Source organism: Schistocerca nitens, chromosome 8 (genome assembly GCF_023898315.1).
Source record: "Schistocerca nitens isolate TAMUIC-IGC-003100 chromosome 8, iqSchNite1.1, whole genome shotgun sequence".
NCBI classification, from domain to species: domain Eukaryota; kingdom Metazoa; phylum Arthropoda; class Insecta; order Orthoptera; family Acrididae; genus Schistocerca; species Schistocerca nitens.
In genome coordinates, this window is record NC_064621.1 from 512,577,505 (window position 1) to 512,601,287 (window position 23,783).

General features: G+C 43.7%; 1 protein-coding gene across 1 annotated transcript in view; it reads right to left on the reverse strand.

Annotated features, from left to right (window-relative positions):
- Positions 1-23,783, reverse strand: part of LOC126199320 (gamma-aminobutyric acid receptor subunit alpha-4-like) — a 164,842-nt gene that overhangs the window by 13,468 nt on the left and 127,591 nt on the right. The window lies entirely within an intron of this gene.

Sequence of the window (23,783 nt, forward strand, 5' to 3'; positions counted from 1 at the left end):
TACGTTTTTGGAACTTCACTGATCACCGAAATGCAGGTGTGATGGAGCTACAGCATAATTTTGCGCCAGGACAGCAGATACGTTTGAGACAAATCCTTTGATATAACTCTTTTGCAGGTCCGACAAGAAATGACAAGCTAAAAAAAACTGGATGTGGGGATTTTTCTGCTGTTGTCGGCAACCGTTTGAATGACGCAGCGCCGGGGCGTTTACGCCAGTCTCCAAGGAAACTTGCACTGTGAGGATGCGGAGCAAAGTCAAGCTTGAGGTTAGACTTTACAAACAATTAATATTGCCTGTACCAAAGAGGACGTTATTTCGCTGAAATTCATTCGTCCTGATTTAAGACCTGATGAAGTGTTTCATGTCTGGGCAACGCAGATTTGTCTTCAGGCCCAGGAGAAAGACAGGCCGCAGCACGTGACACTACAGGTCTTACAAATGCCAGCAGCCGTCTCCGCCAAGGAGCGAGTAACTATTTAAGACGAGTTTAATTTAACGGCGCCGTTAAATGAATGCAATATCTCGACTGCGTACGACAAAGTTAAGACCTTTCAAAAAAATGGTTCAAATGGCTCTGAGCACTATGGGACTCAACTGCTGAGGTCATAAGTCCCCTAGAACTTAGAACTACTTAAACCTAACTAACCTAAGGACATCACACACATCCATGCCCGAGGCAGGATTCGAACCCGCGACCGTAGCGGTCGCGCGGTTCCGGACTGTAGCGCCTAGAACCGCTTGGCCACTCCGGCCGGCTAAGACCTTTAGTCGGTTTGTTTTCACTGATGTACTGATTTCACATGGGCCCCACACATGAAGCATGTCGGACAAGGCGCCTAGTACGACACCATAAGTTCGTTATGGGGCCCGTATTTCTCGTGCGCCCTGTTACTGCCAAGATTAACGTAAACATCACGTAATGCTTACCTCGGCAGAGCTACATTCTGTGGAGAGTGGAGTAAACCTTTTGGCCGCGTGCCTTTAAAACGGGTGCAACAACAGCACAAAACTCCCTAAATTCAGTTTATTGTTTATCTGTGATCTCTAATGAGAGCTACAAAGAGTTACATCTCTGAATTTGCCTCATGGATGGTTCAAATGGCTCTGAGCACTATGGGACTTAACATCTATGGTCATAAGTCCCCTAGAACTTAGAACTACTTAAACCTAACTAACCTAAGGACATCACACAACACCCAGTCATCACGAGGCAGAGAAAATCCCTGATCCCGCCGGGAATCGAACCCGGGAACCCGAGCGCGTGCCTCATGGAAATCTGCTGTTCTTGAGCAAGAAAATACCACAGTTCAATTAAAAGAGAACTTCATGCCTTTAAGGAACGATTAAAAAAGTTGCAAAAATATGTTGATCTAAGTTTCACGGATCCCTGGTCACTATTCATACAGTTGAAAAAAGATTAGAAACATCTTTAACTAGTCAAAAGATATGTGAGATGAAAAAGTGAGGCTTCTCCTTCCTTTTACTTCCCTCCACTACTCATCAATAAAGTCAGAGAAGTAAATAGGTGTGCCATATGTCTGTACACATTGTATAATATTATTATGATATGATACTGATGTTAAGTCTGTACCAACTGTGTAAACGCAAGCTATGTTTGGCCATATGCATCTCTCCTCAACTTATTAATAAGCGTCTTTAGAGGCATAAAGCAATACACAGTCACACATACATGGAGCACTTCTCATTTACGTATTTTTTTACAAATATTTAGTAATAAATAGCTTTAACACAGGGAATTTTTGGCTTCATATAATCTTTATTAATGTTATGCTGTGTGTTGCTATACTTCATATATCGTTGCTTTTGCTTCGGTGAAGCTGCTCTGCTGTCTCCAGTACTATAATGTGACAACATAGCACACTGTTAGTTCACTTTTCCAAAAATACAATAGGAACTCAGTTTTGCAAAGACAGAGCTTCATCTACATATTATTGCTACTGTTCCTTTAACAGCCACTGATCGTTGGCGAAAACCAAGAGATCTGAAGATGTACACTATGTACAGCATTATTCTTATTATATATTTTTAAGTGATGAATATATATATTCTCAGTGAAGAGTTACCACAGAGTACTAAACAGTAAGACAATAATACATTATAAAAAGAAAAATTTGGAAATCTTTTAACATTTTCATTTCCATTGTTACCTGTAACAAAAAGAGAGAAAGAAAGGGTCGGCATTGTTGGGTGGGAGACACCGTGGAGGAGATTCGGCCGCCAGACTGGAAAAGATTGCTTCCTCTGAATTGCCTTCGTTGAGTGTAGGTAACTCAAGTACATATGTGTATAGTGTTGAGTGATGTTTGTGTTGTATGATGAAGAGATAGGGGAGAGGGTGAAAACTCTAGTGTCAGCACATGCACAGCAGCAGGTTCGAGACCGTTTTTCGACACATTTCGCATCCCCCCCCCCCCTCTCCCCACCTTTTCCCTCGCACACTTTCATTCGTGTCAGTTTTCCCTATCAATTTTGCAACACAGTACATAAATTCCGCATTTGGACACCCGTGGCGCCCCTCACAGTTTGGCATCCAAGCAGCCGCTTCTAATTTGTGATATGTCCTGCACAGAAATCTAACAGTTGCGGCGTCCCTCTCAGCTTGTCGGCGACCCGAGAGGAAGCTTGTGTCGCTTCGGCCTTAAACCGGCCCTGGGTTCATGGCATGTTCCTCTCGACTATTACCAGGGGGATCGCCGCGTAATCGCCAGAGTCAATGCATCTCAGTCCATGAGCCACTGTGGAAAGGTTTGCAATTTAATCCAGGAAATTCACGCAAACTCTGGTGATCAGGAACCGTCCGCTACCACCTCTCCTCCCATTACTGACCAGTACTGGCAGTGATAATTGATTCCGCCATCAGCATTCGAACTGACAACCTTAGAGCCGAGTGCCATCACACAAGGCTCCGTTAGAGACATCGGCTAAGGAGAGGTATTATCTGTAATACAACGTTATTGAACTTCCATGTCTGGGAAAATATGTACCAGACAGAGCTACATCGAAATATTGTTTCTATTGTCCATTTAACAGCCATTGATCGTTGGTGAAAATAAAGAGATCGAAGTATGTACGCTATGTACAATACTATTCTTATTACATATTTCAAAGAAGTAAATACATATTTTCTAACAAGTGACATGCAGATCGTCGATCGTAGATCTGGGACGTGGCAGTGGTATATCGCCTCAGTACACACGCTTGTCTCACTGTTAATAAGCTGGTGAATTAAAATAATATAGGAAAGAAGCAATCAGCTGGAAGTGGGATTGCTTCACGGTCTCATTGTTGTGATTTTCTAGTCGCTGATGATGAGAGTGAAAAATTGCAACATACTTAAATTTCAATTTTGTTTAGTGATCTGTGTTCAACGGTGCCTTGTCGAGGAGACGGGCGAAGGTGCACACAAAAATGCAAGTCATCGTGGCGAGAATTCAGAATACAGCGTATGGAAGTTCGAAGGCTCGTGTAAGAATACTAACAGAGACCGAAATAAAAATACGGGTTAGTTTGCATGGCAGATATCCATCATGGAACAGTCGAAGGCACTGGAGAAGGGGAAAGGAAAACCGATCCATCATAAAATTGCGGATTGTCGTAGTTCGGAGATGGGAGAAATTCTGTCATGTACCATTCTGGGAATGTCTCCACTGAAACCATCTACTTAAGTCATTGTGATATTAGGAGCATTAACATTTCTCATATGGATGGTTTGACATCACTGCTGCCCAGGGCGGGTAGCAGTCAGGCGACACACCATTGTTACAGAAAATGCCGCTGGTGGTGGAAGAGATCAACGTGCATCAAACGTCAGCAGCACCTCTGTGGCATAATAAGCGTGGCTTTTGCTCATGTTGAGTTAATAACGTCTAATCAGGTACAGTCATGTAGGCAACAAATCTGCTTGGTATTGGCAAAGTACACTCCTGGAAATGGAAAAAAGAACACATTGACACCGGTGTGTCAGACCCACCATACTTGCTCCGGACACTGCGAGAGGGCTGTACAAGCAATGATCACACGCACGGCACAGCGGACACACCAGGAACCGCGGTGTTGGCCGTCGAATGGCGCTAGCTGCGCAGCATTTGTGCACCGCCGCCGTCAGTGTCAGCCAGTTTGCCGTGGCATACGGAGCTCCATCGCAGTCTTTAACACTGGTAGCATGCCGCGACAGCGTGGGCGTGAACCGTATGTGCAGTTGACGGACTTTGAGCGAGGGCGTATAGTGGGCATGCGGGAGGCCGGGTGGACGTACCGCCGAATTGCTCAACACGTGGGGCGTGAGGTACATCGATGTTGTCGCCAGTGGTCGGCGGAAGGTGCACGTGCCCGTCGACCTGGGACCGGACCGCAGCGACGCACGGATGCACGCCAAGACCGTAGGATCCTACGCAGTGCCGTAGGGGACCGCACCGCCACTTCCCAGCAAATTAGGGACACTGTTGCTCCTGGGGTATCGGCGAGGACCATTCGCAACTGTCTCCATGAAGCTGGGCTACGGTCCCGCACACCGTTAGGCCGTCTTCCGCTCACGCCCCAACATCGTGCAGCCCGCCTCCAGTGGTGTCGCGACAGGCGTGAATGGAGGGACGAATGGAGACGTGTCGTCTTCAGCGATGAGAGTCGCTTCTGCCTTGGTGCCAATGATGGTCGTATGCGTGTTTGGCGCCGTGCAGGTGAGCGCCACAATCAGGACTGCATACGACCGAGGCACACAGGGCCAACACCCGGCATCATGGTGTGGGGAGCGATCTCCTACACTGGCCGTACACCACTGGTGATCGTCGAGGGGACACTGAATAGTGCACGGTACATCCAAACCGTCATCGAACCCATCGTTCTACCATTCCTAGACCGGCAAGGGAACTTGCTGTTCCAACAGGACAATGCACGTCCGCATGTATCCCGTGCCACCCAACGTGCTCTAGAAGGTGTAAGTCAACTACCCTGGCCAGCAAGATCTCCGGATCTGTCCCCCATTGAGCATGTTTGGGACTGGATGAAGCGTCGTCTCACGCGGTCTGCACGTCCAGCACGAACGCTGGTCCAACTGAGGCGCCAGGTGGAAATGGCATGGCAAGCCGTTCCACAGGACTACATCCAGCATCTCAACGATCGTCTCCATGGGAGAATAGCAGCCTGCATTGCTGCGAAAGGTGGATATACACTGTACTAGTGCCGACATTGTGCATGCTCTGTTGCCTGTGTCTATGTGCCTGTGGTTCTGTCAGTGTGATCATGTGATGTATCTGACCCCAGGAATGTGTCAATAAAGTTTCCCCTTCCTGGGACAATGAATTCACGGTGTTCTTATTTCAATTTCCAGGAGTGTATATTTCGATGTTTGACTACCTACACAATGTTACATAATGAGCAAAGCTTATGCCAAGCGAAATGTCATCATTCCAACTCATGTCGGAAAGTAGAATGCTGAAACTATTGCAGAGTTCACGGCCTCATTGTTGTGATTTTCTAATAGCTGATGATGACAATTTCGTCACGACGCAAGAGGAGGTAGATTATTTTTGGTCTTGACGAATACTGGATTATTACTTGCCAACAAATCGTGAACTGTTATAGCGTTGTGATTTGAAGTCCCACATAGCGGACAGCTCAAATCATATGCCGCATAGCATAGCAGACTTGTGGCCGCTTAGAACTGTAAATTCATACGCACTTAACTTTTTCTTTAGTATCGGTAGCAACATATCGAGAGTAAGGAGTTACAGTCCTACGCGTTCTGTGAATTCTAACAACATCACTTGCAACTTGGTGCAATTGATGTAAAGCCCGTGCAGCTACAAATTTGGATGACAGCGGCTCTCAACAATATATTGTAAAATTTTATCAGACTGGTCTGCCACTCGTTTATGGGCATGTCAAACTCTCCCACAGTGTTGTTGTCTTAGAATAAACAGTCATCAGAGTTACTATGTTGGAGCGTGATGTACCAGCAGCTGCGCTGTAGGTAAGGTCAGGTATGTTTAACGCATGGAGGGTGTGATACACACAGGACCAACAGATAGGTCTGCGATTCAGTTAAGACATACACCTCTGTTAGGCTTCCGCATCCTGATACAGGCAGTTGATTCACGGTATGTTGTTTGTTAGGGTTCTGCCATTAATTATTTTCTCTCAATATGCAAGTTGTCGCTTGCTTTAATCATAAATATATGTCCAAGTGATGCTAAAAGCTACTGACTCTACACAAAAAAAAGTATTATCTTCTCAACAATCTTCACATCCTGAGCTACTCCCTTAATCTTTATATATGAAATTAGAGAATTTATTTATGGCACTTTTGTTGCCTATGTCTGCGGTCACTTTCAGAACTCAAATTAATTATCAAATTAACTAATTTAACACGATTGAATTTCGAATTGCTGGTATATTCATGTAACACCAAAGTAAAATAAAAACAGTGAATGGTTGGAGGAGCATGAATGAGAACAGTGGTTTATTTAAGCTTACAAAAATAATGACATGTTTTTATTCATCCTTTTATAACTACCACCGAGTTGATAAATCTTACAAAAAAATGACTAACATAAATCACAAAAGGGATGGTGTTTGATTGGCAAAGCAATTATTGGGGTGGAAACTATACAAATTCTCCCCTGAATTAATGCCTCTTACAACGCAATCTGACTTTGTTTACATGAATCCACTGTGAGGCCCAATTCTATTCAAATGCACCACAAATTATGTTTCCCAGAGAAAAGGGGGTGTTAACATCATTTAACAATCCTACGCCAGTGCAGCAATACTTAACCCTTTCACTTTGATTCAGGTGGCAGCAGCAAACAGCATGCTCCGGGCGACGAGCGGCGTACTGCGGCAGCTGTAATGTTCAGACGCGTCCACAGAAACTTACAAACTATGCGGACTGGCGTTCTGGTTATAAGAGAGTGTGAAGCTTCCCTGTCAGAGTCCTGAAAGCCCAGCAGACTTGGGGTGATATTCACCCATTCACTGGTCCAGCCATTCAGTTTGACTCACGCGTAGGACAGCGCATGCGGGAATTGTCAAACGTCAGACAGCCAACACACGATATGTCTGAGATGATACGCAGTTCCACTGTCGGTACTGCTGGAAACCGCCACCGGCTCTTCGTCCACCACAAGTTGCAGACACAAGACTCTCCCACTAGGGAAAGACCTAAGTTCTCCACCAGGGGATGAAAAAAAAAACCCGCCTCCAAATTATACAAACCAATCGAACTATCCTCTAGTAATTTCCCCTCTTGACTGTTCTGCTAGCCTGGTAGTCAATCCAGAGACAGCACCGGGGTTACCATGCTGGGAGAACAAGCCTCTGCTTTGCATATCCTGAGTGGGGCCAATCAATGACTCAAAATCTCTCTTGTCTGAAAAAAGAAGATTTTAGACTAGGGAGGCATCGTTCTCACGGTATGCATGGCCATGTTTCGGCAGAAAACTCTACCTAGATGGGACCACAGTCCCTCATTTATGGGAGATCTAATCTTTCCAGGCCGACCATTTCCAATTCCTGAAAGAAGGCTGATAAGTTTCCCCTGGTGACTTCGGCTTCAGGGGAGTTACAGTCTTGCCTCCACTACACATGTGCACAAGCCGCTCTGTTTGCATTGTCCCAGCTTCTAACATGAGAATGCTTGTAGTTTCAGGACCATCCCACCGTTTACAGGAAAGCTCAGATTACAGCAATCTGTCTTAAATGACTTCCTCCACCCATTTCTGCCAACGGGCCACGTTTGCGATGATCTGTCGCCTGGACCACGTAAAATATTTATGAAGCGGTGCCCTCCTGCTCCGACCCTAAGTGAGAAGAGTGTAGTGCCACAGCCTCAAGTCTCTCTGCAGGTACAATTCAAAGAGTGCTGCTTCCCCGATTCACTCATAGAGCCAGGTCGCTGGACACAACATTTATGGCCTGCAATTCATATTTCTCCTTGTTCTCCATTGCCTCCACTACGGCCCGTCGGGTAAAACTTGACTACAGGCTACACATGCAGTTATATGAGCATTCTGCCCACAATTTCCTGATGAAAAAAGTCATAAACCACACACATACCAAATGTAGTATTGGGGAACACGGAGATCATGACCTAAAATATGAATATTAATCTGACCGGCACTGTAATTAAAGTCAGAGAGTGACATGCTATGTCTCAAATATAATCCAGTATATTTTGTTTCTATTAGCACCTAATAGCTTAAATCAAATTAACGGAAAATATGAGATAAAGTAATGGAAATGTTTCAGATCCACGACTGGACTCAGGACTTCCTTGGAGGTAGGACTCAGCACATCCTCGTAAATGGAACAAAATCGACAAATGTAAAGATAATGTGGGAAGTACCACAGGGGAGTGTCACAAGGCTGCTACTATTTACAACTTATATTAATTATCTAATGGATAATGCTGGAGACCCCATGAGGCTATTCATGGACGTTGCAATTGTCTGTAGGAACACAACCATGCCAGAACACCATATGGAAATGCTGAAAGACCTGCAGAGTACCGACGATTGGTGCAGGGGGTCCCAGCTGATACTGAATGTAATTTAATGTACTGTGTTTTATGGACTATAGGACGCACTTCTATTTTCGAAAAATTGGCTCCAAAATACAGTTGCATCTTATACTGGAATGTCCATGTTTGATTTAAAACTCCTGCCGGTCTTAAAAATGGCCATATATTCGATGCCACGGGAAACCTATCTTTATCTGGCAACGTTGGATTCAATTGGCAGCAGCAGCGTGCTGATACGACGAAATGAGTTGCGGAAATTCACAAGCTTGCTATCACTGTCTCCCTCCTGCCCTGCCATCGCACGCCCTGATGCTATGATGCTTCACCATAGTCTACGGTGCCAGTGAACTTGAACTGAAAGTGATTTGTGTTATCGGTAAAAGGACAATATTTTTGTTAGTAGCTAGTTCCGTAACGGAAAAAATGAGAGGTATTCATATGATGCGAGCTATAAATTGAAAGTAATAGCATATGTAGAAGAACATGGAAACAGAACAGCTAAGCTGCATTTCGGTCCTCCACCAACAGGAAGAAACCATTCGTGATTGGCGGACTAGTAAAGAAGAGCTGCAAAAAAATGAGGAAGCCTAAATATGCAAATCGAGGGCTGAACTGAAACTGGCCAAAACGAGAAGATGACGATTTTCAGGGATTTTGAAGGAGAGTTTGGTTTTATATTTAAGAATTTTTTTAGTCTGTTTTACAATTGCATAATAAAACTGGTAAAAATGTTACCTTTTTTAAAAAAATGCGTAAAATTACGGTGCGTCTTATAGTCCGTAGCGTCTTGTAGACCGTAAGATATGGTTTGTATTGTGCACAAATCGACGAATAAATCCACTGCTCATCGATTAGACTACTAGCGACAAATCACTGGAAACATTAAATGACAAGAAACAACTAAGAGTAACAATCCCGAGCGACCTAGAGTGAACTGAGCACACAAAACAAACAGCAGGGAAAGCAGACGCCAGACTGTCATTCATTGCGCAAATCTTAAAGAAATATAATTCACCTACGACAGACGTGGCTTACTAAACATCGTTCGACCGATTCTTCAAAACTGTTCATCACTCTGGAACCCTTACCTCAATGCAAGAGATAGAGACGATCTAGGACGACTGGCGCGCTCGTCATTGGATCCTTTACACGGCGGGAGAGCGTTACTGACAAGGGAACCTCCCCATCGCACCCCCCTCAGATTTAGTTATAAGTTGTCACAGTGGATAGGCCTTGAAAAACTGAACAAAGATCAATCGAGAAAGCAGGAAGAAGTTATGTGGAACTACGAAAAAATAAGCAAAATACAGAAACTGAGTAGTCCATGCGCAACATATACAACATCAAGGAGAGCGTTAGTCGAGTATCGCCGTGGTCCCGTGGTTAGCGTGAGCAGCTACGGGGTGTGAGGTCCTTGGTTCAAGTCTACCCTCAAGTGAAAATTTTAATTTCTTTGTTTTCGCGAATTTATGATCTGTCCGTTCGTTCATTGACGTCACTGTTTACTGTAATAAGTTTAGTGTCTGTGTTTTGCGACCGCACCGCAAAACCGTGCGATTAGTAGACGAAAGGACGTGCCTCTCCAACGGGAACCGAAAACATTTGATCGCAAGGTCATAGATCAACCGATTCCTCCACAGAAAAACATGTCTGATATATTCTATACGACACTGGTGACGGCATGTGCGTCACATGACAGGAATTTGTTGTCGACCCACCTAACTTGTACACTTGGCGAATGGGTAAAAAGATTCTTCTACCTTGCCCGATTTAGGTTTTCTTGTGGATGTGATAATGACTCCCAAAAAACTGATGAAAACATAATAGTTTGTCACATAAACTGAAAATAAAAAATTAAAGTTTTCACTCAAGGGAAGACTTGAATCAAGGACCTCACGTTTCGCAGCTGCTCACGCTAACCAGGGGACCACGACGCTGCCGTGCGGGTATTATCCTTGATGTTGCGTATCTTCCGCATGGACTACTCAGTTTATATATTTTGCTCATTTTTTCATAGTTCCACACAACTTCTTCCTGTTTTCTCTATTAATGTGTGTTCAGTTTCTCAAGGCATATCCACTGTGCCAACTTATAACTAAATCTGAGGGGGGTGCGATGGGGAGGTTCCCCTGTGAGATGGTCAATAAACTCCAGTGGCTGAAGCTACAAGAGAGGTGTTGTGCATCGCGCAGAGGTTTACTACTGAAATTTCAAGAGCTTGCTTTCAAAGAAGAATCGGGCTACATATTACTTTCTCTTACTGTCTCCAGTATACGTCTAGTGAAATCATGACGAGAAAATCGCAGAAATTAGATGACCTACGGAGCTTCAACGACAACATTTTTCCCGCGCATCATTCGTGAGTGGAACATAAAAGAGGGAAAGATGATGGCACTAGAGCAGGGCCGGCCAAACGCTGCACAGTGTGCAGACGTGCGGAAGTGCTGCACATGTGCGCACGTGTGCGACAGCGACATCTCTTATTAGACATGTGTCCTAAATGAACGGCGGCGGCTCCACTTCCCTGTTTATATGGTACAAGCAAGAGCGCAACATACCCAGTCTCGTTTACCCCTGGTAACCGTAACCTTAACAGAGAAGTACTGAGAAATGGCAGGTACTGTGAAAAAACAAAGGACGGGAGATCTATGTTCTCAGTCGTTTAAAAATGACTGAGAACTGCAATTCTTTTTTGTAGCCGTTGGTGAAAACTCACAGTGTTTGCTATGCCGCCGAATAATAGGCGGCCAGGGTAAGTTTTCAATTGAAAGACACTACAATACATATCACAAAGACGAGTGTAGTGTACTCAAGAGTGAAGAACGGCAAGCTAAATTAAATGTCCTTAAGAAAATGGATGAGACACATCAACTCGATTATCATTTCTCATGATCAGTGATAAACGTGTTTGGATTTATTCCTTTCATAATTAAAAGTTATTGTTTACTAACTGTGCATCAGTGCCTCATTCTGCTCCATGTTACATTATTATCAGGAAAGTTAGTCATTGAACCGATTGTTCCAATGTATACTTACATTTACGTTTTATTTTTTAATGTGTGAAGGGCTACGCTCAGCTGAAGTCGATAAAACGTAACATTCAACTAATTGTCGGTTATTATGCAGATTTCAGACGGAGCCGATGAAAGATGTAGCAATAATGGTATTGAAATAACAGGTGATCATCGAGAGGTCTGCGGTTATCATTCTGTTCAGAGGTCAGTGAGACAGAAATTATGTGGGTGTAACTGAGGGCACCGAGAATTAGTTATAGGTAACTTTGCATTAGTTTAATGTTATTTGAAATCATGAATAAGGTTCGTTGGAAGTCGCTAGTTTTTTTTTTTTACTTTATTGTTATTTTAATTCCTGTACAAATCAGGTAGGCTGGCAGCGGCACACTACGCCGCTCTTCAGCCATAGCGTTTTACAATAGTATAAAAACGGAGAATGATAATGAACAAAGTGACGGGCAAAAGAGAGAGGTCACAGAGACACAAAAAACACGGAGTCGTTCACACGTGACGATAACAACACTGGGAAGTCGCTAAGTGCTCTCTTTCTTAAATACTAGGTCAAAAACATTACTCGTATTTACGTGCCGTCAGTCAAGCTGCCTTAATAAAAACCCACGGTTGTTAACTGTATTACTTGTCTTCCTGGGTTAAACTGTTAACATAAAAGTAAACGTCTCAATGAGTAGACTGTGACAGTATTTTAAATGTTTAATACGCGAAATACCTTCCCATGGTTGGCTTGCAAGCTGTGGAAAGAGCACTAGAATGCGCCGGTACAGAGTATCCCAGCAAGTGGATAAAGCGACATCTGTGGGTAGACACATGCACTACATGAACGCTGACGGCTGCGGCGTGCACGCTGTGACCCGGAAGTTGCACATGTGCAGGAGCACCGCACGCGTGCAGAATTTCTGGCCGGCCCTGTACGAGAGACATCCTGCGCCACACAGCTTACAGTGCCAGGCGGAGAGCAAACGTAGATGTAGACACTCTTTACCTGAAGATCATGAGTATAACACTCGTCGACATGTGGCGGTATCCCAACACAGCCACCCAGTTGGAGACTGGAATGTTTTTCATTAGCAGTGTATACCGGCAAAGTCAACATTCACACATGAGGTGCGACAATAAAGTAATGAGACAGATGTGAAAAAAAATGTTTGCTTACCGTTTTACTCAAGTTTAGTGTTGTCTCCTTCAAAGTAGCTCCCTTCTGATTGCACACACTTTTTCCCGCCCTCTGCCATTGACGGTAACATTTCTGGAACTCATCTTCTGTAATATCCTCCAAGACACTCGTCACAGCTTTTTGGACATCGTGTGTTGTTTGAAAATGGTGTCCATTGACCACCGTTTTGGCTCTGGGAAATAGAAAAAAGTCGCACAGAGCGATATCTGGTGAATAAAGTGGCTGTTGTAGTACTGAAATTTGTTTTGAGGTTAAAAATTGCTGTACTGACAGAGCAGTATGGGATGGCTCATTATCGTGATGTAGAATCCAATTATCAGCAATGTTGGCACGGACACGAAGAACTCTTTTACGAAGTCTACAATCATTTTCACGGATAATCTTCCATCAGATCGTACGAGTTCACGCTCCTTGACTGAGTTGACATCCGTCCGTGAGGTTGATGGTCGTCCACTACGGTCTTCATCTTCAACATTCCTTCTGCCTTCACTAAACATTTTATGACAACGAAAAACTTGAGCTCTTGACATAACCTCCTCTCCAAAAGCCTTCTGAAGCTTACCGTAAGTTATCGTCGCGTTTTCACCCAATTTAACGAAAAAAGAAATGGAATATTATGCGGTTCCATTTCCGTGAGGAGAGACACAAACACGTGTTAACTTATTACAGCACAACTCACGACTGAGCAGTTGCATCGATGTGCCGCCTGGACTAGAAGTAGCTTATAGACCAAGATCAAAGATATTGTGCCTACGCAAGCCTGCAGGGTTGCCACATCTTGCAAAGAAAATCAGTCTCATTACTTCATTGTCGCACCTCGTAGACTGTATTTTGCTTCAGTTAGATGAATGTCTATTTGTAGAGAACCTACTAACACTCTTCACATAAGTTTCATGCATTTATCTTTGTGTTTAAACACTTCACTATACTTGACTTACATAGTTTCATAATATTCAAAAATAACTATTTCATCAAGAGTATCAATCCAGCGAACACCAACCCCTGAGTAATGAGGCAAACCAATAGCAATTACAAGTTGCCGATTTCGGGATGAGTGTATACCAAAGATAAAAATGCACTGGTGTGCAAAATTTAAGGACGAAAATAACCTTCGAATGATGTGTCAAGTAAGATAGCTCGATGAAATTTGTACCACACACAGAGAGAACTGCTACAAGATAGTACAGATACGCAATTTAGAATGGTACCTAGGACATTACAAATGGCGGGACATGTTCCCCCCAGGGAACATCACACACCAGACGAGTGTAACCCCTATGTTCGCGTGGTAGAATAATGGTGGTGTACACGTACGTGGAGAACTTGTTTGCACAGCAATCGCCGACATAGTGTAGCTGAGGCGGAATGAGCGGAACCAGCCCGCATTCGCCGAGGCAGATGGAAAACCGCCTAAAAACCCTCCACAGACTGGCCGGCTCACCGGACCTCCGCACAAGTCTGCCGAGTGGATTCGTGCCAGGCACCAGGCGCTCCTTCCCAATCAGGAAAGCCGTGCGTTAGACTGCACGGCTAACTGGGCGGGATATTCCACCTGTGCTGTTCCATGCGGTCACGCATTGTCGTCCACAAACACAAAGTCAGGATCGAATGCACCCTTGAGGAGACGCCCATGCAGAAGGAGTGGCAGACTGCAGACTTTACCAATGGTACGCGCATACGGAGTAGGTTGCCAGAGGTGTGAGTGGCTCGAAGTCCTTGTAAGTGATAGAACCCAGCACGTTGTCGTCGACGGCGAGTGCTCATCAGACACAAGGGTATCATCAGAAGCGCCCCTGAGGAAGAGTGACGGGACCGTCATTATTCTCTGCATACATAAATGATCTGACGGACAGGGTGAGCAGCAATCTGCGGCTGTTTGCTAATGATTCTGTGGAGTACGGGAAGGGATCGTCGTTGAGTGACGGTAGAAGAACACAAGATGCCTTAGCCAAAATTCCTAATTGGTGTGATGCATGGCAGCTAGCTGTAAATGTAGAAGGTACATGAACCATGGACCTTGCCGTTGGTGGGGAGGCTTGCGTGCCTCAGCGATACAGATGGCCATAACGTAGGTGCAACCACAACGGAGGGGTATCTGTTGAGAGGCCAGAAAAACGTGTGGTTCCTGAAGAGGGGCAGCAGCCTTTCCAGTAGTTGCAGGTGCAACTGTGTGGATGACTGACTGATCTGGCCTTGTAGCACTAACCAAAACGGCCTTGCTGTGCTCGTACTGCGAACGGCTGAAAGCAAGGGGAAACTACAGCTGTAATTTTTCCCGAGGCCATGCAGCTTAACTGTATGGTTAAATGATGATGGCGTCCTCTTGGGTAAAATATTTTTAGGGTAAAATAGTCCCCCATTCGGATCTCCGGGCGGGGACTACTCAAGAGGACATCATTATCAGGAGAAAGAAAACTGGCTTTCTACGGATCGGAGCGTGGAATGTCAGATCCCTTAATCGGGCAGGTAGGTTAGAAAATTTAAAAAGGGAAATGGATAAGTTAAAGTTAGATATAGTGGGAATCAGTGAAGTTCGATGGCAGGAGGAACGAGACTTTTGGTCAGGTGAATACAAGGTTATAAATACAAAATCAAATAGGAGTAATGCAGGAGTAGGTTTAATAATGAATAAAAAATACGAGTGCAGGTAAGCTACTACAAACAGCATAGTGAACGCATTCTTGTGGCCAAGATAGACACGAAGCCCATGCCTACTACAGTAGTACATCTACATCTACATCTACATCTATACTCCGCGAGCCACCTTACGGTGTGTGGCGGAGGGTACTTATTGTACCACTATCTGATCCCCCCCTTCCCTGTTCCATTCACGAATTGTGCGTGGGAAGAACGACTGCTTGTAAGTCTCCGTATTTGCTCTAATTTCTCGGATCTTTTCGTTGTGATCATTACGCGAGATATATGTGGGCGGTAGTAATATGTTGCCCATCTCTTCCCGGAATGTGCTCTCTCGTAATTTCGATAATAAACCTCTCCGTATTGCGTAACGCCTTTCTTGAAGTGTCCGCCACTGGAGCTTGTTCAGCATCTCCGTAACGCTCTCGCGCTGACTAAATGTCCCCATGACGAATCGCGCTGCTTTTCGCTGGATCATGTCTATCTCTTCTATTAATCCAACCTGGTAAGGGTCCCATACTGATGAGCAATACTCAAGAATCGGACGAACAAGCGTTCTGTAAGCTACTTCTTTCGTCGATGAGTCACATTTTCTTAGAATTCTTCCTATGAATCTCAACCTGGCGCCTGCTTTTCCCACTATTTGTTTTATGTGATCATTCCACTTCAGATCGCTCCGGATAGTAACTCCTAAGTATTTTACGGTCGTTACCGCTTCCAATGATTTACCACCTATGGCATAATCGTACTGGAATGGATTTCTGCCCCTATGTATGCGCATTATATTACATTTATCTACGTTTAGGGAAAGCTGCCAGCTGTCGCACCATTCATTAATCCTCTGCAGGTCTTCCTGGAGTACGTACGAGTCTTCTGATGTTGCTACTTTCTTGTAGACAACCGTGTCATCTGCAAATAGCCTCACGGAGCTACCGATGTTGTCAACTAAGTCATTTATGTATATTGTAAACAATAAAGGTCCTATCACGCTTCCTTGCGGTACTCCCGAAATTACCTCTACATCTGCAGATTTTGAACCGTTAAGAATGACATGTTGTGTTCTTTCTTCTAGGAAATCCTGAATCCAATCACAAACCTGGTCCGATATTCCGTAAGCACGTATTTTTTTCACTAAACGTAAGTGCGGAACCGTATCAAATGCCTTCCTGAAGTCCAGGAATACGGCATCAATCTGCTCGCCAGTGTCTACGGCACTGTGAATTTCTTGGGCAAATAGGGCGAGCTGGGTTTCACATGATCTCTGTTTGCGGAATCCATGTTGGTTATGATGAAGGAGATTTGTATTATCTAAGAACGTCATAATACGAGAACACAAAACATGTTCCATTATTCTACAACAGATTGACGTAAGTGAAATAGGCCTATAATTATTCGCATCTGATTTATGACCCTTCTTGAAAATGGGAACGACCTGTGCTTTCTTCCAGTCGCTAGGTACTTTACGTTCTTCCAGAGATCTACGATAAATTGCTGATAGAAAGGGGGCAAGTTCTTTAGCATAATCACTGTAGAATCTTAAGGGTATCTCGTCTGGTCCGGATGCTTTTCCGCTACTAAGTGATAGCAGTTGTTTTTCAATTCCGATATCGTTTATTTCAATATTTTCCATTTTGGCGTCCGTGCGACGGCTGAAGTCAGGGACCGTGTTACGATTTTCCGCAGTGAAACAGTTTCGGAACACTGAATTCAGTATTTCTGCCTTTCTTCGGTCGTCCTCTGTTTCGGTGCCATCGTGGTCAACGAGTGACTGAATAGGGGATTTAGATCCGCTTACCGATTTTACATATGACCAAAACTTTTTAGGGTTCTTGTTTAGATTGTTTGCCAATGTTTTATGTTCGAATTCGTTGAATGCTTCTCTCATTGCTCTCTTTACGCTCTTTTTCGCTTCGTTCAGCTTTTCCTTATCAGCTATGATTCGACTACTCTTAAACCTATGGTGAAGCTTTCTTTGTTTCCGTAGTACCTTTCGTACATGATTGTTATACCACGGTGGATCTTTCCCCTCGCTTTGGACCTTAGTCGGTACGAACTTATCTAAGGCGTACTGGACGATGTTTCTGAATTTTTTCCATTTTTGTTCCACATCCTCTTCCTCAGAAATGAACGTTTGATGGTGGTCACTCAGATATTCTGCGATTTGTGCCCTATCACTCTTGTTAAGCAGATAGATTTTCCTTCCTTTCTTGGCATTTCTTATTACACTTGTAGTCATTGATGCAACCACTGACTTATGATCACTGATACCCTCTTCTACAAGTTTGTATGTCAACTAGCTCTGCAGAAGAAGAAGAAATTGATGAAATGTATGATGAGATAAAAGAAATTATTCAGGTACCGAAGGGAGAAGAAAATTTAATAGTCATGGGTGACTGGAATTCGAGTGTAGGAAAAGGGAGAGAAGGAACCACAGTAGGTGAATATGGATTCGGGGTAAGAAATGAAAGAAGAATACCGTCTGGTAGAATTTTGCACAGAGCATAGCTTAATCATAGCTAACATTTGGTTCAAGAATCATAAAAGAACGTTGTATACCTGGAAGAATCCTGGAGATACTAAAAGGTATCAGATAGATTATATAATGGTAAGACAGAGATTTACGAACCAGGTTTTAAATTGTAAGACATTTCCAGGGGCAGATGTGGACTCTGACCACAATCTATTGGTTATGAACTGTAGATTAAAACTGAAGAAACTGCAAAAAGGTGGGAATTTAAGGAGATGGGACCTGGATAAACCGACTAAACCAGAGTTTGTACAGCGTTTCAGGGAGAGCATAAAGGAACAATTGACAGGAATGGGGGAAAGAAATACAGTAGAAGACGAATGGGTAGCTCTGAAGGATGAAGTAGTGAAGGCAGCAGACGATCAAGTAGGTAAAAAGACGAGGGCTAGTAGAAATCCTTGGGTAACAGAAGAAATATTGAATTTAATTGATGAAAGGAGAAAATATAAAAATGCAGTAAATGAAGCAGACAAAAAGGAATACAAACGTCTCAAAAATGAGATCGACAGGAAGTGCAAAATGGCTAAGCAGAGATGTCTAGAGGGAAAATGTAAGGATGTAGAGGCTTATCTCACTAGGGGTAAGATAGATACTGCCTACAGGAAAATTAAAGAGACCTCTGGAGAACAGAGAATCACTTGTATGAATATCAAGAGCTCAGATGGAAACCCAGATCTAAGCAAAGAAGGGAAAGCAGAAAGGTGGAAGGAGTATATAGAGGATCTATACAATGGCGATGTACTTGAGGACAATATTATGGAAATGGAAGAGGATGTAGATGAAGATGAAATGGGAGATACAATACTGCGTGAAGAGTTTCACAGAGCACTGAAAGACCTATGTCGAAACAAGGCCCCGGGAGTAGACAACATTCCATTAGAACTACTGACGGCCTTGGGAGAGCCACTCCTGACAAAACTCTACCATTTGGTGAGCAAGATGTATGAGACAGGCGAAATGCCCTCAGACTTCAAGAAGAATATAATAATTCCAATCCCAAAGAAAGCAGGTGTTGACAGATGTGAAAATTAACGAACTATCAGTTTAATAAGTCACAGCTGCACAAAAAAACGGTAATTCTTTATATACGAATGGAAAAATTGGTAGAAGTCGATCTCGGGGAAGATCAGTTTGGATTCCGTAGAAATGTTGGAACACGTGTGGCAATACTGACCTTACGACTTATCTTAGAAGAAAGATTAAGGTAAGGCAAACCTACATTTCTAGCATTTGTAGACTTAGAGAAAGCTTTTGACAATGTTGTCTGTAATACTCTCTTTCAAATTCTAAAGGTGGCAGGGGTAAAATACGGGGAGCGAAAGGCTATTTACAATTTGTACAGAAGCCAGATGGCAGTTATAAGAGTCGAGGGACATGAAAGGGGAGCAGTTGTTGGGAAGGGAGTGAGGCAGGATTGTAGGCTCTCCCCGATGTTATTCAATCTGTATATTGAGCAAGCAGTAAAGGTAACAAAAGGAAAATTCGGAGTAGGTATTAAAATCCACGGAGAAGAAATAAAAACTTTGAGGTTCGCCGATGATATTGTTATTCTGTCAGAGACAGCAAAGGACTTGCAAAAGCAGTTGAACGGAATGGACAGTGTCTTGAAACGAGGATATAAGATGAACATCAACAAAAGCAAAACGAGGATAATGGATGTAGTCGAATTAAGTCGGGTGATGCTGAGGGAATTAGATTAGGAAATGAGACACTTAAAGTAGTAAAGGAGTTTTGCTATTTAGGGAGTAAAATTACTGATGATGGTCGAAGTAGAGAGGATATAAAATGTAGACTGGCAATGGCAAGGAAATCGTTTCTGAAGAAGAGAAATTTATTAACATCGAGTATAGATTTAAGTGTCGTTTCTGAAAGTATTTGTATGGAGTGTAGCCATGTATGGAAGTGAAATATGGACGATAACCAGTTTGGACAAGAAAAGAATAGAAGCTTGCGAAATGTGGTGCTACAGAAGAATGCTGAAGATTAGATGGGTAGATCACATAACTAATGAGGAGGTAATGAATAGGATTGGGGACAAGAGGAGTTTGTGGCACAACTAGACAAGAAGAAGGGATCGGTTGGTAGGACATGTTGTGAGGCATCAAGGGATCACAAATTTAGCATTGGAGGGCAGCGTGGAGGGTAAATATCGTAGAGGGAGGCCAAGACATGAATACACTAAACAGGTTCAGAAGGATGTAGGTTGCACTAAGTACTGGGAGATCAAGTTGCTTGCACAGGATAGAGTAGCATGGAGAGCTGCATCAAACCAGTCTCAGGACTGAAGACCACAACAACAACAATAACATGTAAGGTAATGCAGATAAGTAGAAATAGACAATTCCATTATGTTGGAATACAGCGGTAGCAGTGTGCTGCTTGATAAGTCACGTGGATTAAATATCTAGGCGCGAGGTTGCAAAGCGATATGAAATAGAACGAGCACCTAAGGACTGTAGTAGGGAAAGCGAATGATCGATTTCGGATCACTGGGAGAAATTTGGAGAAGTATGGCTCATCTCCAAAGATGACCACAAATAGAACACTAGTGCGACTCGTTCTTGGGTACTACTTGAGTGCCGGCCGGAGTGGCGGTGCGGCTCTAGGCGCTACAGTCTGGAGCCGAGCGACCGCTACGGTCGCAGGTTCGAATCCTGCCTTGGGCATGGATGTGTGTGATGTCCTTAGGTTAGTTAGGTTTAATTAGTTCTATGTTCTAGGCGACTGATGACATCAGAAGTTAAGTCGCATAGTGCTCAGAGCCATTTGAACTACTTGAGTGTTTGAGATCCTCACCAGGTCGGATTAAAGGAAGACATCTAAGCAATTCTGAGGCGTACTGCTAGATTTGTTACCGGTAGGTTCAGTCAGCACGCAAGTATTTCGGAGATGCTCCTGGAACTCAGACGGATTCCCTGGAGACAAAATTGAGAAAATTTAGAGAACTTGTATTTGAAGCTGACTGCAGAACGACCCTACTGCCTCCAACGAACATTTCGCGTAAGAACCACGAACGTAAGAGAAATTAGAGCTCGTACGGAGGCATTAGACTATCGTTTTTCCCTCGCTCTGTTTGCGAAGGGAAATGACTAGTAGTGATACAACGTACCCTCCGCCATGCAACGTACGGTGACTAGCAGAGTAGGTATGTAGATGCATATGTAGAGTACAGTGTCACAGTATCCATGACCAGTGACCGTACTGCGTTCAAAGATTCGGAGGTCAGTACGCCCATGCAACACCTGGACCACAAAATCGATCACGTTTGACAATGCAGGACGTACCCTCGTGTGCTGTAAGGCGGGAACACGTAGCACACCCACCAATATTGTCGAACGTGATCGTTTTGATGGTCCACGTGTTATGGTGTGGAGAGCAATTATGTTGTATGGGCGCCCTGATCTCCAAATCTTTGAACCGGAAAACTCGCCAGTTACATTACAGTGACACCGTACTTCTTCCCCCTGTGCTTCTTTTCAGAGGTGCGTTCAGTCGTGGCATCAGTTTTGTTGGCGGCAATGTGCGACCGCATCGAACAGTGCAGGACAAGGCGTTCTTGGAACGCGAGGAGGTTCGTGTGGGACGCGTTAGGAAAGGTACTGCAGAACGTCCGCATGCGCCAACAACCGTCCAGCATTTGTCACCCACGCTTGTGGAAGAACGGAACGCCCTACAAGAACTCTTTATCAACCTTTTGGACAGTATGGGTGCCGCCTGCGGTGATCACACACTCTATTCAGAATCATGCACTGCCTTTTGTAATGTCCAGTGGACCTTCATAAATCGCTATGATTTCAGTGTAATTATTATCTTTGAACAAAAGTGCCATTTCTGTTTGTCTTACTGCGTATTTCTTCAAATTACCTTCTGTACAATACTGCAGCAGTTCCTTCTCTGTGGTCTCCAAGTTTCATCGATCTGTGCAACTTGGTAGTGGCACATCATGCGAAAGTTACTTTCTCATCCTCTAGCGCTATATATGCTGCAAATCTTTCAGTCATAGTTCATGGAATGGAAAGAATTCTCAAGAAGAAAAGTCTATAATTTACTTGTAACTTTACGGTTGACTTCTGCCTTATTTTATTTTTTATTTATTGAATCTGATCAAATTATGGCCTTCTGAGACACCTACTACTTCGGACCAAGGCTTTACTCACATCTTCTTCGTTCAGTTGCTTAAAGACTGACAATAATTATAACACGATACATAATAATAAAATGATGTCAATAAAATTAATAATGTTTCTAAAACAAGTTTTTAATTTATCTAATTTCATTTGGAATAATATTACTGACTAAAAATAAGAACACTGTAGAAACTGCTGAAAATAATAAAAATCATCATAATAATAAGAGAGAGAGCTTACGGATTAACTAAAAACATTTACAACAAAAAGTGCATCTCTTGTGATGCCAAAATAAAGCACTACACTGCTGTGGTAAAAACAAAATGCCTGTATGCCAGTGAATTGCAAGTCGTAAAATCTGGAGATACTAGAAAGAAGAATATTACGGGAAATCATGGGTCCAACCCAGGTTGAAACTGCCTAGAAACTACGGAGTATCAATAAAATCTACAAAAAGGCAGAGAAAATCTCGGAGACCATGAAAAAGAGGAGATTATCATTTCCAGGACACCTGTACAGAATGGACAAAACCAGACTACCCAAAAGGATATTCGAACACCTGCGGAAAAAGAAGACAACAACGACATGGATTAAGGAAGCTCGTAAAGATGTGGAAAGGTTCAACATTCAGGAAGTGCAGATATTAAATAGGGGTACATTTCGGACCATGATTCAAAATTTGGAAGGATTTCAAGTCGAAAGAACTGAGAAGACTGGAAGAGCCTGGACGGATGAACAGAAGCCACAGCACAGCACCAATATGAAGGGGAACTGGACAAAGAGGAAACTTCAGACAAAGAAGAAATGAATTTGTAGCGTGGTCCTATAAGGTCAGTTCGCAAATAAATAATAATAATAACATTTACAATAGAGCATACAAAACGTATATATGGGTGTAAAACAGCGTAATTTCACGGCATGCAGAGGTCTGAGGAAGAGAAATTTAGATAGACTGCACCAACTGGAGGCTTTGGGAAATGAGCAGAGTGTGGTGGGAGGAAAGGGTAACTATAATGGGATAAGGGATGTGGTGTCACCGCCAGACACCACACTTGGTAGGTGGTAGCCTTTAAATCGGCCGCGGTCCGCTAGTATACGTCGGACCCGCGTGTCGCCACTATCAGTGATTGCAGACCGAGCGCCGCCACACGGCAGATCTAGAGAGACTTCCTAGCACTCGCCCCAGTTGTACAGCCTACTTTGCTAGCGATGGTTCACTGACAAAATACGCTCTCATTAGCCGAGACGATAGTTAGCATAGCCTTCAGCTACGTCATTTGCTACGACCTAGCAAGGCGCCATTATCAATTGCTATTTATCTGGTGATGCATGTACCGTCAGACCGATGTTCACCAATTATGGATTAAAGTTAAGTATTCCAGAAGCTACGTACTTTATTTGCTAGTCTTCATTACTTGTCCTGTTCCAGACCTCACGCCATCCTGCGTGAGCTTAAACGCGTGCCTTTCGGTCTCCCGTCCATTGTGGATTGCCTGTCTTGCCAGTCCACAACAAGGGATGCGTACAGAACGAAGGCAGACACTATTGCTGTTTAAGTACATATGTCGTTAGGTAATTTTAAAGGTGCAGATGTTAGTTGTTTCTCTGATGTAGTGAAGGAGGTCCTTTCAGAGTCTTGGTACACAGAGAAGGCTTGTGAGTGATGAAGTGGGACAGAAGGGATTTACTCTGATGGTAACGAATGTTTCAGTTGTATTGTTCAGACAAGAGCGTTAAGGCTGAGGAC